At 39.6% G+C, this 15,806-nt stretch overlaps 1 protein-coding gene across 1 annotated transcript in view; it reads right to left on the reverse strand.

The window, feature by feature from the left end:
• Positions 1-15,103, reverse strand: part of LOC109030278 (protein Tob1) — a 36,271-nt gene extending 21,168 nt beyond the window's left edge. The window contains exon 1 of the mRNA XM_019041163.2: positions 14,734-15,103. The gene's annotated coding sequence lies outside the window, so the exon portion shown is untranslated. The remainder of the gene's footprint in view (positions 1-14,733) is intronic.
• Between the last annotated feature and the right edge of the window lie 703 nt (positions 15,104-15,806).

Here is a 15,806-nt window from a genome sequence, read left to right on the forward strand (position 1 = left end):
AGGCGATCACCCCGCAAGTCGACCTTATTCAGAAAATACCTGTCATGTATCGTTAAAAATTATCTCTTTAAACAATGTATGAAAACAATGTTTTCCTGCTAAAAGTGACAACATTGATAAATGAGACTGTACACCATTTTAACGGGAACGTGGTATCAACATGGTTCATTCCCCAGTGGGTAAGGTACCCACTTGGTACTTACAAGGTGCTGAATTCGTCGAATTTCCCAGCAGTGATCAACATAGTACCAATTAACATCGAACAGGATTGGTACTAAGTTGGTACCATATTGCTCATAACATGTTGACGTCAATATAGTGCCAACATGGTTTTCTTTAGCAAGGTCAACATTCTGTGAATCCCAAAAAAATTTCGCCGAAACTTATTGAGCAGGAAATTTTTCGCTTACTTCAGGAACCTTTCGTTAACAATTTGTTTCCTTATCCAGACAGGTGCGCTAATAAATATCCGCACACAATAATCCGAATCGATAAACGCAATCCAATCGAAAAGAGCATTCGTAGGAAAGTTTCGCCTATTCACGCTCGTGGAAAAATTCACCAAACAGCGCCTGCGAATCGATTGTTAAATCGTTATCGAAATTATCTGGATCGATAAATCCGTATCTTAGCAATGCTTTTTATCGATCATATTCATACGATATCGATTCAACAATCGAGCCTCAGGATTGTCCAATCACTATCGAATTGCTATCGAATGATCTCAATCGATTGCTATCATGACTAATAGGAATTTATCGAAGAAGGTCAATCGATAGCGATTGGAAATCGATCCGCAGAGGTCGTTAATCTCGACGCGTTTCGATAAAGGGAACGTCGCGTCGAGCGCGTCTGAATTTTTCAGCGGGTACCAGCTGAAACCGCCGATAAAATTTCGAGCACGTGATAATCGCTCCGAGATGTGCGGGAATGGTAAGAGGGGATCGGCTAACATCGCAAAAAAATTGGCAGCGACGTCATGTCAGTTGGTTTTGATACACAATTGAGGTTAAATACCATCGAGCGAGGCTTCAATAAGTTCACGCGGCAGCGGATGAGATTGCGAACGCAGCATTGCCGTTCCCGGAAAGAACTCGCCTCTTTCACCGTGCTAAACAATGTAAAGTAGGCGAATTTTTTGTTGCGGACAAATCATCGATACCTCCTCCGATTTTCAAATTGGTCACAGATGCAAGCTCCAGTTATCGACGCACCTTTATTGCGCGTGAAGGTATGGTAATTTTCGTGATCAAAAATGCTAGATGCCACCCGCGCTAATGTGCCCAGAACCAAAATTCCTTCGAAGGGGATTTTGTTTTAACTAATTGGACGTATTTCTGTCAAACGGAACTAAGCGCCAATTTGAGTTCCTTTTGAGGAATTTAGAATACCGGATAGCGCGTTCTGTCAAACGGAACTAAGCGCCATGGAAAAGCATTGCGAGTATAGGACGGAATGAGCCCGACGCCCGGTTCCGCCGCCAATCCAAGCCCCACTCTACCTTCCTCCCCTATGGCACTTAGTTCCGTTTGACAGAAATACGTCCAATTGGCAGCAGTGTGTATTCATTATATCAGATCCCAGATTTTACAGTTGACCTCCCAAAAGACCCTTGCACGCTCACCAACTGAAAGGCACATCTGGTGTGGTCAAGATTTGTTCACTTTTTAAAGCTATTTTTAGTTTTTTTGGTAGAGCGCTCTTTTACCTACTTACTTTCGAGAACTCCGGTTGGGTAGAGTTTGGTGTGGGCAAGAACATTTGGTGTGGTTGTTGATAGTTGCCTCACAGAATCACCAGGCCAATACATTTTGCGAGTAACCGATATGAGCCTTTAGTGGCGTGGCGTGCTTTATGATATATCGATTGATCCTCAAATTATACCTATAGAGGAGGAGCGATTAACAGAGTGTTCGCAACGAATACCTTAATAATCGATTTTTAACCACAAGCTCAACTGGAGAAAAATCGATGATCGATCATTCACGCCTCGCCGCTGTGTGGTTCGTGCGTGACGAGGGCCTGAGGTAAATTCAAAACTGAACTGCTACAACCGTTGACCAAAAAACAGTAGATAACAGTACAGTTCTCCACCGAAACCCCTGTCAGGTGTTATGTGATCGTGAAAATTTGCTTATGGGTTTGAGAGACTGCAACACTGTGAAAACGGGAACTGGGAAAGGGCGAGGGGGTAATATCGAGCTGTTATGCGCGGGCACGTGACGGGTTATCACCGTCCTTCGTGTCCCTTTCAGAACAGGACTAGGTAGGAAAATGAGACTTGAGCAGGGAATTTCGGCGGTGACAAAAATAAAACGCTTGGGATAGACGAGTAGGGAAAATTTCTCACGATAAAAATTGAAAGATAAAAACAGGAACTTACTCACAATTTACACGAGGCACTGGAAGGGAGGGACTGATTAGGAGTAGGACTGTACCACGGATGCCCTAAATTATAAAGGAAAAGGGAAGGATGGCATCATGAACAAAAAGTGATGGGAGGGGGGGGGATCTAAACACGAGAAAAAGTGCGTTGCATGATTTTTATCCCTGGTAAAAATTGGCGATAGGAGCTGCGTTTCAAAATACCATAGGAGTTCTTAAAGCCGACTAAAGAAGGCTATTGAAAATCATATAGCTGGCTGTAGAAAGCAGAGCAAATCATATAGCCGGGCTATACGAAGCTATAAAAAAGCATACAATCGGGCTATAGTTCCTATCGCCGGGCTTTACACTTTATCGCCATTGGCTATAAAAGTCTATAAGAAATTGTGTAGAAATTCATGTGCTTTGGAAATCATTAAGTTTGATACGGAACTACCTTAATATTTACAAAACACACATTATATTTTACTTTAAAACATATTTTTTTTTTCATCAATTAAAATGAGAATAATCCACACAGAAAATGCAAACATTTCAAAATCATTAGTTGAAAAACGCTGACTCCGCGAGATTAAATATTAGAGCCTAACACAAAGCGGAGCGGCGACGCACTGGCGCCTACAAACCTAACATGTATACTTCACGCATTGCGCAATGCGTGAAGTATCCCTGTTAGGTTTGTAGGCGCCAATGCGCGTTTCGCGCTCTCTGCCCGTCCGCCGCGCCGCGCCGCAGCGTGCCACGGCGTCTGAAGCAACTATTTCACACCAGAGGTATTGCACAGTATCATAAGAAATTGAAGGCTCTCCAACATATTAAGAATGGCAGGCATCTTTCAAAAGTACGGAACATTCCTCGCAAAATAAATCAAGATACTTCGGCACAAAAAGAGAGCGGTGGTCCAAAAACTGACCAAGTCCTAGTATCCTCATTTAGTAACGTTTAGCATAAACTTTATCGTCTGGCTGTTGCTTAGTCGCCATCGGCTATAAAAGGCTAAAAGAAATCGTACAGCCGGCTACAGAAGCTATTGGAAATTTTACAGCCTTAAAAATAATTGCATGATCCAAAATGTAGAGTTGCGACCATCGATTCGTAAAAAATTAAAAAAATTGCAAATTATCTACATCTATTTCGCCTGTGATTCAACTCTATCACAGCGAGGTATCAACAAGTGCAGCAGAAGATAATCCTCAAGAACTGGTGACGCCCCATCCCATTCAAAGTCGCGGCTATCACATTTGTAAGTCCTGGGAATCTTAGAGGAGCCATAATTTCTCTATGAACGTATTCAAAAGGGTGAAGGGTGGGGGATCACTAGAATGAATAAAAATGTCGGTTTCGACAATTTTAAGTAAAGTCCTTCAAATTCGCGCCTCATTTTAACGACAGCTCTTTTCAGAGGAAGATTACATCGGGGTTCTGGCTTCTCCTCAGGGAGTCGACAATGAAGCGGTTGCCAAGTCTCCGGGTAAATATATGAATTACCGACCTTCAACCATCCATTCTTCCATGCTAAGGAAGAACGCCGTATAAGCCTTCAGACGTTGCCAGATTTCCTTTGATAAATTATGAATTTTCAGGGAGTTCTATGAACATTTTACCTTCCTTTTTTTTTAGAAAATGTCACGGGCGACCATATCTAAATTATTTGGAATTTTAAGGGAAAAGATTCATGACTCACCACAAAAATAAGCATTATATCGGAGGAAATTTGGCAACCCTCGGATGCTCTTACGGCGTTTTTCCTTAGCACGGGAGCATTATAAACGGACTCATTCCGCTCGGATAGATGTGACCTCGTCCGTGAAAATCCGGAAATTCGTTTCGGTTCGACAACGCCGCCTTCAATCTTCATTCATTAAGATGTCACACGCGCTTGCATCAGTTGCATAAGCGGCTGCGCTACGGGGTATCTACTCAGCGCCGCAGCCCCCAACCGCAACTTGCTCTGTTTAACTTATCAATTTAATTTAAGTGCATGGGCGAGATATCCTGCCAACATCTTCCTTCTCTTGTCGAATATTTAGCCCTTACAGCTCTCACCCTACCCCACAAGCCCTTTTTCCCTATTTATGTTCACGCCTGTGCTTCAGGAAAAAATCATTTTAACAGGGGTGTAGAAAGTTCATCGGCCTACGCAGTTTCGAGTATCCAGGGATTCACTATACTGTCGTGCTAAGTAAGAACGCCGTATGAACATCTAGATATTGCCAAATTTCTCCCGGTAAAACATTCGTTTTTTAAGAAAATTCATGGATATTTTTCCTTGAATTTTTCAGACACTATGGAGATTGAATCGCGGCTGAAATTCTCTGAAAAATGGCGATAAAATATTCGGAAGTTTCCTTGAAAATGTATGGTTCATCAAAGGCAATTTGGCAACGCCTGAAGGTTCGTACGACGTTTTTCCTTAGTACGGTAGTATGATATTTCGAACTCGCGGTAATTTTTATCCAAAACTAGCGCGTTCGCAGTGACTTTTCAAAAATTAAACGCGATCGCATTAATGTTCTGAAAAGTCAACGATTTCGCAGCAAATCTCTCGAAATATTAACGCTTTTGCAGTAATTTTTTTAAAATTCTACACTCAAGCAGTAATATTCTAAAACAATTCAATTTCATGCTGTAATTTTCAAAAAAAAGGGAATCAACACTTTTCACTTATCAAATTTGTGTATAAACGGAGTCATCAGCTTTTAAAGTTTCCAAATTTTGTCCAACTTCTCCTATTGACTTAACCCACTGTGGAGCATTGGAAAATAATACGGCTGAAAATTTCGGGTCGTCCAAGACGGTGCCGGAGCCCAACGAATTTGAATTCAAATTAAGAATCATTAGCCCGGGACACGGGAATAGCCAACGGCGACCTTGTCATCAGGTAGCTCGGAGTGTAGAAGAACTCTGCCGCACTCACACACACCCGAAATTTACACTCACACACTCGGATCTGGAAAGAAGAGCACCGCTTGTGAGCTGGGGACTTGGCACACAATCCACGAAATGGGTGCAGAAGTGTGGCAGAACTTATTCCACAACTTTGCAGGGTTGCCGAATTGGATGTCCTGTTTTAATTTTTACCCGAAATGTGTCGTTCCCTAACGAACCCGGGAACGTAACTGATCCAGGGCTGCAAAATTGACTCAAGCAGTTCAGTTTTTACAAGAGTGCGACGTTGCAACTTGTGTCCAAAATCATGATCATTTTTACGTGAATTAAGAAAGTATATTAGTAGAATTTTCCAATACCATTAGCAAGTGGGAATTTTGTAACGTTATGATGTATTTACGTTTCCGTCTTTCAGCTATTGACTCAAATTGAATCGGCTTATGGGAAATTGTATTTTGCGATTTCAACAGGAAATTCTCATTCAAATGCTCTGAGAAATAAAGTCGAGTTGTTTAGTCCAGTTTTCGATGACGAAAGTGCGAAACCACGTTTCTCAACTATGGCGTTTCAAAATGTCCGCTCCTATTTTAATTTTCATAGAAAAATAAGTCAACTTTTTAGCTGGAAATCTGCACAGAGTGTGCTACTAATAGAGAAGAAAAATCAAGGAAGTTTCCAAATAATTATGCCGACTATTTTTCCGAAAAAAAAAATAAATAAATAATTAAAATATGACGGAAATTCTGAAACTTTGCAAAAGAGGGCACGTGACTTCGTACTTCAGCCATCGTTTTTTGTTGATACAAGATGAAAAATTGAATTATAATCCGGCGATTTCATACCCTCGACAAGGCAAATACTGATTTCAGGTAGCTTTTCCCCCGAACTGCGTTTTATGAACTGCTAACTTCAGATTCGCCAAAACTTTGGTTTGATCCGGAAATTCTTGGACATTTCACTGTCCTCAGCTGATACAAGTACATATTTCCTTTATACTGTGGTAATAAAAACTAAATTTTGATTTTTTATGGATGAAGGCATGAGCGGATCCAGCAAATCGGCAATTTTGTCTTTTCTCCATTTAAACCTATTGAAATATATCGATTCTTGGAAGGGCCAGGTGCTCGATTATTTAGCATAGGGTTAAATGGAGAAAATCCGATGTTGCCAAATTGCTGAATCCACCTGTGAATGAAGGCCCCTTCCCCGGAAGTGATCAAAAATAAGTACATCCGGGAAAGCAGCCTTTAAGATCCCTTTATCGAACTGAGAAAGGCTATCCGGCTTGAGGATGAAGGCGGAACTAAAAGCAGTTCTGCCAGGTAGTCGCGGCTATAATAAGCCGGAGCGTGCGGGATATGCGTGTTCGAATATCCGTGCCAGTATTTGCAACGAGCCAAGACATTTGGGCCACATTCCAGTCGTTAGTTGTGCAGTCAACTCGGCACTCAAAATTTGCGCCCGGGATCGGATCGTCCCGTTACGCTGGGACTATCCCCGCAATTTGGCGACGCTGTTTTCTCCTCCATTCACGTACGTTAAAAATATCAATCGGCTGTGTGGATCGTAATCGATACATCAAACACTGGAAAAAAACACATTGGATCTAGAGTCCAGACCCTTGAAAAAATGGACAAGAAAAAGTACTCCTGATTCAATCGGATTTTTGCTTGAATCAAAACGAAATCCGCATGAATTAAAAGGCTTGGTTCTTGATTTAAGCTAGATTCTGATTGAATCAAGAGTACTTTTCTTGTCGATGTTTTTAAGAGTCTGGACTCTAGATCCAATGTGTTTTTTTTTCCAGTGATCGGGTGAGATTGTATCGATATCTATTGGTTCAAAACATAAACATAGCCTCAAAAGTTTTTTTTGGTTTTTTTTTTGCAGTTTATTTGGCTTTTATTCCAGTTTAGGAATCTACAGCCTGCCATAGACAAGAGAGCCTCAAAAGTCTATCGAGTAATCTGACGGACGGGTTTTTTTGTGGTAGATTTTTGATTCGTATAAGTACTAATTGGCCAAGACTAATAAAATCGCTGAGAAATTTCTCATTTTCAGCTTTTCTGACCAATATCCTAGAATTTTGGTTTGAGGTTGTGTTCTATTGTTTTGAACCAAACGATACATCGACCCACTATCGAATACGATCCATTATTTAAAATCGACGTATATCGATTGAGTTACAGACTTTGAACAGGCGAAGCCGAGCGTTGCTAACTTTCAAGATTCTTTACATCAAATATATTAAAAATTACGAAATAACCTTGTTTTACTATTTTTCTGATGGATGTTATCAGTTTTGTAAAGTTGACGCCGAAATGAATTCCTTTAAAAACTTGGAGTGGATGTGTTGGCAAGTGCAATAAAATGCAAGGTTTTTTTATTTATTTTTTTTTTTCTTTGAAAAAATTCTATGTGGGTCATCATCAGGAGTGACCTTTATAGGTTATTCAACCCACAAAGACCCGAGGCTGAATTCTGTTGGGAAAACATCAAGTGTACTGAAAATCCTCAGGATAAGTTGTAACGGTACCTTAATGAATTAAGGTATAAGGCTTCTGATTGGCCAGCGATGCAACTTCAGCTCATGCAAAAATGTTGCATTTCTGTGCAGAAGTTACGACGAAATTCGGCCCCAACTTGAGATCTATCATCCGATCGAACTCGCGTGAATCTCTCCAAAAAATACACCAATCAATGATCATAAACACAAATTTGCTAAAGCCAGTTTGTATAGAATAGTAAAATTGTAAAAAAAAGAAGAAAAAAATCGACGCGATATACTGTATTGAAGTGAAAATTCTGATCGAATTCTTCTCCATATCAAAATCAGCAGTTCAGACTGCTTGTCTGCAATAAAACAAATTGTAAATTAAAACTCTATTTTTTCATCGATTGACCCACAAACTGTAAGCTGTGTTTGGGGATAATTCAAACACCTTTACCTCCATTTACTCACGCCGCGACCGTTGCCCGGTCAAGTTAACGTGACAATTTTTTTTAAATATTCAAATGAATTCTAGGTTCGGGTTTAAAATATTCATGCATTCAGCTCATCGCACACGTTGGAAAATCGATGGCCGGGTCTCTGACTGCTCACTCAAAACACTAACTCGGTTGTACACCGGGCGTTTAACTCCTAATTCGAAGCGTTGTATCAACACCGAACCGAGAATAAAATCTTCCAGGAAGACTCTGCTATTCCATCGCACATAAGTATTTTAAACTTGAAAATAAAATCACCTCAAACGATAGATAGAAAAGGCGTGGAAGGTTCGAGGAACTTATTTTTCATCGAATGGACGATACTCGATCGCCGACTTATGAAGCAAAACAGTTGATATTGTACAATTCATCTGTTGCAAATTCCTGTCAGGACGAATAGAAGAGATGTTCTTCAACAAGAATTGCGCTGCGAAAGGAGACAGGAGAAGAAGAAGAAGAAGAAGAAGAAGAAGAAGAAGAGGAAAAAGAAGAGGAAAAAAAGAAGAAGAAGAGGAAGAAGAAACGAATAAGAAGAAGAAAAAGAAAAAGAAAAAGAGGAAAAAGAGGAATAAGAAGAAGATAAAAAAAGAAGAAAAATTGGAAGAATAAGAAAAATAAGAAAAAAAAGAAAAGGAAGAAGAAGAAAAAGGAAAAAGAAGAAGAAGAAGAGGAAAAAGAGGAATAAGAAGAAGAGAAAAAAAGAAGAAAAATTGGAAGAACAAGAAAAATAAGAAAAAAAAGAAAAGGAAGAAGAAGAAAAAGAAAAGAAGGAAGAAGAAGAAAAGGAAAAAGAAGAAGAAGAGAAAAAATTCAGAGGAAAAAAGGAAAAGGAGAGGGCAAGGGAAAAGGAGAATAAATAGAAGAAGAAAAGGAAGAGAAGAAGGTAAAAAGAAGAGGAAGAGGAGGAGAAGGAAAAGAGTTTTTATCATAAATTGACACTGTGATTTTACTCTCGCTTGAATTAATTATTTCAAATGAATTAGGTATATGAGAGAATTTGTATTTCAAGGCAAGGTAGTGGATAATTCCTCTGAGTAAAGGAAAGTTAACTATACGCAAGGATTTTGAATTATATTCTTTTCAGCCGTACTTGAATATTTGCGCCTATAAGAGCTTCAATCAATCACTTTGAATCAGGCCACGATTGAATGACTAAATTAAATAATTAAATGGCAAGGAGTCGATTTATGAGCGATCATACGGAATCCACGCAGACAAGTGGTACACTGCGCAAAGCCGCCTGCCAATGTTGTCAAATTTATTTAAATTACTCCATTTTATTGCATTAAAAGCGGGAAGGGAGGCATTCTGCTTGGTGGCATCCACGCTTTCGATTAGTGAAACACACTTTCTCGACGTCATCTTTTTTTTTTATCATGACAAGTCAAGAGGACATGAGTCGCAAGTCACATGAAAAGCTCCTCAGTGTTGTCAAGTCATGATTAAAATACAATCAAAGAATTCCAATTCAAGGAAATACTTAATGAATAACGTTTCACTTCCACGGTTGTGACTTTCAAAACGGAATCACAAGAGGTGATTGAGGGGAGGGGACATACAAAAGCCATGTTTACACAACTTTTACCCAGAAAAATCCATAGCAGATGCCGTTGAAGTAAGTCAAATGAATTTGTACTCCTCTTTCTAAAAGCAGCGATTTGAGTGGGAATCGATATCAAATGCGTCGCTTTTGAAATAAACCAATAAACAATCGTCGGAACACACTCTCGAATGAATTATAACCATGTTGTCATTCCATTCTGACAACACCCCAGCACGAATGAAAAAGTGGCATGGTGTCGAACACCTCATTATCGTGCCAAATGAAATAGGATACGATATTGCAGCCTGCAGCTCAACTAAGTTGCAACGAATACTTGCAGGCAGCAGTCACATCCCAAAATAAAATAATCTTCAAAAATGACTTCGATAAGGAGGGGGAGGAATGCATCGGGGACAATGAATCAAATGATTGTCATGGTGCCATAAAATAAGTTTAGAAAACATCAGCAAGGACGGCATTCCGAATGATATTTTAAAATACACGATGTGATCGAATGGTATACGAGTGTATTCGATGGTCAAGTGAAAATGGAAAGAAAGCTAAGGTATACCTTTCGACGTTTACTAAGCATAGCGGCTCATTGACCGCCACCCGAGTTATTCATGATTGAAGGATACAATATTAATATTAGATTATAAATAACCCCAATCGAAATGCTACTATTTGGCATTTGAAAATTTATTGTGACATTGAACATCCTCCCACCTAAGGACAGATCAGAACTTATTTTTGCAGATTAACCAAAATTGCAGTAAAACCATCAGTCATATGGACCTTTTTATGCTAAAAGGAACTATATTACACGCAAACCCTACGCACATAGTTCCTTTTGGCATAAATACGTCCATATTAACAATAAAAATGATTCCAAATCTTTAGTTTTTACGAAAACGCCATACGCCTACAGGGGATCTGAAGTTCTCTCTGCAGATTATTTTATTCGGTCTTACTAAGGCCAAAAATTAGATAGAATCTTGGGCATTTTTCAAATTTGGCCGATAAAATGCGAATTTTCTAGAAAACAGCTGAATATAATCAATATATTACTCGTAATATCATTCAGCGTATCCGCTAAATTTTCAGGAAAATTATTGCATAATTTCATTCGAAAGAAAACTTCTTATATGGGGGATTTCGACAACATTCGAAAAACTTTACAGCGTTTTCCTAGCAAAGACAGCATAAAGGTACTAACTGTGTACAATTTGGCTTTTAAAAACACAACAATTTTGCGAAAATTGACATCTTAAACGGAGCGTTTCAAAGTTTGAGAATGAACATTTCTAAATTTGAGAGGAACGCAATGCAATTGTTTTTTCAAGAATAAACGAACCAAATTCGCGATTTTTCTGTATCTGGCTCCATGTTACCTGTAATCCCTCTCTCATGACTATGTTACATGTCCTCCGACTTGAGGTATCAAAAATGTATCCACAATAAAACACGCGCCTTTCTGTTGCATAGACGTATCCGACATTGAACGGACGTCACAGCTGCTCATTTTATGTTCGCTCACATCAGACTCGATTTCACTCGAAGCTATAAATTTTTTTATACCACCGACGACACTTGCACATTATGGGTGCGCCGGGTTCATCTGCAAAAGTGTCTCCTTCCTCTTGATGTCTCACTTAAGCACCCAGAAAAAACTGAAATTTCACTGCGAAGAGTGCAATTCGATAGCATCCGGCGCACAGTAGATCGAGTCAATAGGATAGGTCGGACAAAATTTGGAAACTTTAAAATGCTTATAACTCCGTTTATACAAAACATTGAGTTTCCAAAAGTGGTCCCATTGGTTTCCTCGTAAAATTTTCTACCAGAATCACCCCTTGAAATTTAATATGTGACGAAATAAACATCAAAATTTGCAGTTTCAGTCAAATGTATGTCATGTCCGACCTATCTAATTGGCTCGATCCACTACTGTGCGGCACATCTATATCATCGCGCTGATTTGATAAATTGACGGCCTTGTTCTCAAGCTTAGAAAATCCAAATGCAGGAAGCGAAAATTGCAGGAGTATTGTTACAAGAGAATGAAGGACGTCCAGTAATTAGGTCAGGCTTCTAGGGGAGGAAGCTTTTAAAGATATTTGATAGTCCCTTTGAGGTTGGAGTTGAGAATCAACCACCCTATCGAATGAAATTAGCGTGTCTAGAGATAGGGGGTCCAAGGTCCATTTACACTTCACTAGGGTCCTCTGGTATTCAGTACCTACGTGCAATCACAACTTTTAAGGGAGCAAGGGCCCCTGCAGCATGGGACAGCCAATCATGCTGTTGATTTCTATAATTTTTTTTTTCATTTTTCATCGTAGGTCTAGATCTCCTTTCGCTTGACTTTCGGGCTTGACCGTGCAAAATTTATAATTTTGGATATTTTCTGTAGAATTTTTTGTAATACAACACAACGCAACCGAGACGTCTTTTCGTGATTCTTTAGGTGAGGGATGCAAATTAAGGGTGAAAAGGTCAACCTTTTCTTTCATCTCCTTATACAGTTTTCATTTTTTACATAGAATCGCTGTTAGGTGTAGTGCAATTTGTTCCACACTGATCACTCTACCCGTCAATCCGAGATTTCTAATGCGGAATAGAGCTTTACGCAAAAATACTCTCTCATTAAAATTCTGAGAAAGAACAAACAGAACTTTGTATTCGCACGGAAACTTCGTCGCAGAAATTCTCCTTCTATGAAGTCGTGTTCATTAATTTCAGCACAGAATCATTTGCATGAAACACTTTTCCAGTTCCATATGAGAGTGTCTAATGAGCTCCCGCAGTACTTTTCCCCAATATTTTTCTAGTGGGACTTCGGGTGAAATTAGATTGGAAAAGGAGACAGTATTCTGCTAAAAGACGTCACAACAACAGTTTTGCGTGTGATAGAATTTTTCTCAGAACAAATGGACTAAATTTTGCGATAGAAGTAATTATTCTACATGAATTTTGCCACAAAAATGGACCAAACAGCATTGATTTATTATTCTGGGCATTGGAGAGGGTATGGGTGGAGAGAGCTTCCCGTCACTGGTTTTTTTTTTTTTTTTTTTTTTTTTTTTTTTTTTTTTTTGTGTCGCAGGTTTTTTCACAGCAACAACGTGTAACCATTTTCGAGGTTTATTCACATTGATTTACTCTATTACCTCATTCATTGGAAAGTTCACGAATGCAAGGAAATCGGTTCATTTGATAGTAAAGAGTTGGAGAAAACCTCTGATAAGGGTGACTCAAGGCAAAACCTCCGTTCCCGTCTCAGACATATCGATGAACTCATTCGTGACCCGATCAGCCAACAAAATTGGACTTTGAATCAATTTCGTTCAACATCGCGCTATACTTGTCGAAAATATATCGAAAATATATAGCACTAAGGTTAGGAGGTGCACTGAAAAAAAAAGTTCGGTCAAGTAAACCGGATGTTCGGAGTTCTATATTATCCCAACTATTTTGTTCGTCAAACCGAACTTTCGGTTCATATGACCGAACTTTGTTTTCAGTGTATGTACTGATATCATAGTAAGTGATGGAAAAATAAATCCGTTCGGAAACTGAGGTTTGGCTCAATGTCTCTGCACCCTGCTTTTATGGCATAAATTACCCTCGAAACCTCATTCGCAAATTTGCATAAAAAAATCTCATTGCACCTATGTATCACAAAAATTTCTCTGTAATAAAAGTTGGGCTAAAAGCAGTTCCAACTTATTATGTTATTTGATGAATCAAAGTGTACAAGGATGGTTTCCAAATAAACTCACGCACTGAAGACAAATTTTAGGTATAACCTATGTGTTTGGATTATGTGGAACCTATTTTGTCTTGTGGACACAACCGAATCATTCGATATGCTCATTAAAACTGTTCGATCAAGCTGCACCAGATTGCAGGAATTCCGTTGGTTCGACCGAATAATTCGAGTGGACTGACCGAATACTTTGGTCTTGGGTACCAAACAAAACTAGGCTCCACATCATCAGAATGTTTTGGCCGTTTCACTTTGCTTTTTTCAAGCTGCATTAGGACTTGATGTTGGGAACTCGCCACAACTGCATATTTTAAGAAAACAATCGTTAGATGAAAATCGGTGGTTAACTTTCTCTTCCACTGATGTCCTCATACGACCGACATTTTTTCAAACTAAATCAACGCTTAAAAGGACACCTACAATGTATACTAACATTATGTTACCCTGTTAGCGCTGGCTCAATATTGACACGATCTAAAAAATTCTGGAACTTTGTACAAATGTTGACCTAATACCGCCGAAATATTTTTGGGTTTACGTGAAGGAAGGAGACTGCATTGCAAAAACCTCGGTGCCGAGCAAAAAGTCAAAACCTTGTTAAAACTATAATATCCTGTTCCTCTATTGAAGACGAGATCGAGACGATTTTGATTCTACTCTCGAGTCAAATTTGACGAAATGACCTACATATTACAATGAGAAACTAGTACTATCTCTAGCTCATTTAAAAAACAACAGACGTGCCATTGGTTTCCATTTGCGGATATGCTGTTTCTTAAATGTGTCAAAAATAGTGGTTCCTGAATGCGAAATATAGCCGAAATTTCATTTGACTTTACTCCAAGGGAGTCTAATTGATTCTAAAATGAAACTGTACACATCGGCGCTAAAAGAAACTATGCGCAAATTAATTACCTACATCAAAAGGGCTATATGCTATGGATTGTATGCTAAATCGTTCCTTTTGATTTATGGTTGTATTCTTCTGAACAGCATTAATACCTTCAATTGACACTGAATTGCCTCAATTATTGCCCTTAAGTTGGAGTCTTATTTGACACAATTTATGGATCGATCAACTCGTCTTGTCTTCAATATAGAAAAAAGAATATGATTATTTTTAACGCGGTAGGAGAAAAAAACCAAAAAAGCCACTTACAAAATCAGTCGGTAAAATCCACACGGCGTTAGCTTCTCAAAAGCAGTACGATTCCTTTACAGAACAATATTACAGATATCACACGTAACACTACGGGTAGGTAATCCGTACGCAACGGTGAACCGGGATACAAAATAACTATACAAAAGGGGTACAAAAAAACTAGAAAAAAACTTTTAAAAAATTCTGAGCGATTTCGGGCCGTTACAACTCGTCGGCTCGGTCTGAGCGAGGCGGCGCGATGCGGCCAGGGCGGGCGTCAAGTCGCGAACTGAAGCGTCGGCCGTCGTCGCGGTGCGGCCGGGGGCTCCTGATAAGCACGCACTGGCGTAAAAAAAGCGTACCTGCGACACTGGTGACGTAACGGACGCTACTGTGTTTTAACAGCTGGCGCGCGTCGTCGAGACGCGCCGCGACGCCATGTGCGAACTGGAAAATAGCGCCGGCGCGCGTCGGTGCGGGGTGCCGTTGCGCCTCTTCCCCCGTTGGATCTAGGGATCTAAGGGAATATTTCCATGTTTCCGTGACTAGCAGAGAAACACATATCAATGGGCAATTATTTTTGTTGCGGACGTTACGTCCAATGCTTTAAACTGTCCATAAGTCCAGAAAGTTGGTCTGCCCAGTCCGAAAAATTCAAAAAAAAATTGCGTCTCTTCCCCGTTGGATCTAGGGATCTAAGGGAATATTTCTATTCTATTGGGGAAGTTTCCCGGGTTAAATTTAATATCCCGGGCAACGTTAACAGAGAAACACTAATAGCAATGGGCGATTAATTTTTTTTTACGAACGTTACGATCTATGCCTTAAACTGTCCTTAAGTTGGTCTACTCAGCCCGAAAAATTTGTAATGCACCTTACTCTCTATCTGACATCTTACGACTCGGCTCCTCGGGCGTTTTCCCGTGAGCCCTAGAAAGCGAGAGGTTATATGGCTAATAGGGCTCATCCCAAAATAGAGTTACACTTTTACGTCAGAGGAGCAACACCTAGTGATATTCTAATTTGTATGGTTTTTTGTGTGTGAGGGTGTGTGTGTGTCGCACTAGGTGGTTTAAAATTTCCAAGGAAAC

This window comes from Bemisia tabaci, chromosome 8, assembly GCF_918797505.1.
Source record: "Bemisia tabaci chromosome 8, PGI_BMITA_v3".
NCBI classification, from domain to species: Eukaryota; Metazoa; Arthropoda; class Insecta; order Hemiptera; family Aleyrodidae; genus Bemisia; species Bemisia tabaci.